The sequence below is a fragment of the Mandrillus leucophaeus genome, unplaced genomic scaffold (genome assembly GCF_000951045.1).
Source record: "Mandrillus leucophaeus isolate KB7577 unplaced genomic scaffold, Mleu.le_1.0 Scaffold117, whole genome shotgun sequence".
Lineage (NCBI taxonomy): Eukaryota > Metazoa > Chordata > Mammalia > Primates > Cercopithecidae > Mandrillus > Mandrillus leucophaeus.
In genome coordinates, this window is record NW_012099987.1 from 2,432,049 (window position 1) to 2,433,661 (window position 1,613).

Sequence of the window (1,613 nt, forward strand, 5' to 3'; positions counted from 1 at the left end):
ATTACCCCTTTGTCTACCTAGGTACTGACCCATAAGCTCCTTCAGGGACTATCCCAGTAGTGCCGTGCCAGGCATGCAGAAGGCCCCGCCAGTGGTTCTTAAGGTTATTAATGACAATAATTAAGGGAAATAAAAAACCTCACAACTCAAAATTCAAAAACCTGACAGCTCTTCAAAAGCTAGGTAGTTATAGAAAGCAAAGCTAAGAAAAATATAAGTTACTGGAGAGCAGATTCAGGGCCCAGAGTTAAAAATTTTCTAATTTACTTATTTGTCCAGCGATAGAGTTGATTGTTTGCAGAAGTGCTGAGCTCCCCATCACTAGAGGTAGCCAAGCAAAGACTGCGGTACCATATGCTAAGGAGCTGCAGAAAAGATTCCTTAGATAATCTAAAAGGTCTTGTCCAACCCAATTCCCATAAAACAAAATATATGGCAGAAAAATTACAGACACATGTGGCAAATCATGGTGCAGCAGAATTAGCAACTATCCTTTAAACTTGAAAGAAGTACACTGACAGCAAATAAAAATACGACCATGGTTACTAACCTTACAGACCTCATGACCCTAAAAGGTAGAAAGAGCTGAAAACAGAAATAGGTTCAAGAAGGGGTTAGTTGAATGAATAAATATTCAGCTCCAGGCTGGTTACCAAAGGCGCAGTGAGAGATGTGTAAGAATGAGCCCCTGTAAAGGCTGGCATCACCGTCCACAAGCGTGCCTGCTGGCAAAACACCCTTGTACCCACACCATCAGCGGCAGCTCACACATCTGGATGAACTGTGGGTTCTTCCAAGTGCTTGCGATGGAGAAATACCCTGCACAGCACCTTCCTACAGAAAGGGCCTGGCCTTTGATGCCCTGGACCATTCCTGCCAGGGGAGGAGCACGGGGGCAAGGTCATGAGAACATCCAGGCCCCACTGACCGAACACTGTGCCTCCCACAGGGTGAGAGACAAAACCACAGGGAGAACTTTCTGGCCACAGAACGTCACTCACAGTCTTGACAAAGCCTGGTTATTCTGGAACAGCAGTTCTGGTAACATGTGCAGCTGGTTTCGGTTCAGTCGCCTAAAAAAGAGAAGAAGAATTGGAAATCACCTAGACGGCCAGGAAATCCAAAGGACTTCTCAGAAAGCACCAGACGGATTCAGAAGCAGAATGTCCAGCGTTCAAATCCTAACAGGGTCCATGTGGCATCCCAGGGAAATTACCTTCTCTGGGCCTCAGTTCTTCATCTGTAAAGTGGAGATTCCACCACCCAGCATGTGGGGAGGATAAGAACAGAGCGTTTGTGGAAGCCCCTCACCAGCACCTCTCCTTCCACTATTTCTTCCCATAGCCGTCATCATCATCACTTCACATTTGCAAGCCCCGTGTGGTTTCTAAGGCACTGATTCCAATGCTATCTCCCTCTGTGAGTTGGAAACCTGACTACACTTGAAATGGGAGACATACCCTAATGGCCACACAGCCCTGATTTCATCCACATTTGGTTTAACAGAGGTTTCCCTTTTTTTTATTGTTTGCTTTGGGTCTTTTTTCAAAATGAAAATAGCAGCCAGGCACGGTGGCTCACAACTGTAATCCCAGCACTTTGGGAGGCCAAGG

General features: G+C 46.1%; 1 protein-coding gene across 1 annotated transcript in view; it reads right to left on the minus strand.

Annotated features, from left to right (window-relative positions):
• Window positions 1-524: 524 nt before the first annotated feature.
• The window catches only part of ARHGAP19 (Rho GTPase activating protein 19), a 159,475-nt gene continuing 158,386 nt past the window's right edge, over window positions 525-1,613 (minus strand). Inside the window, exons 14-15 of the mRNA XM_012000320.1 lie at window positions 1,002-1,073; window positions 525-873 (exon numbers count right to left, since the gene is read on the minus strand). The gene's annotated coding sequence lies outside the window, so the exon portion shown is untranslated. The remainder of the gene's footprint in view (window positions 874-1,001; window positions 1,074-1,613) is intronic.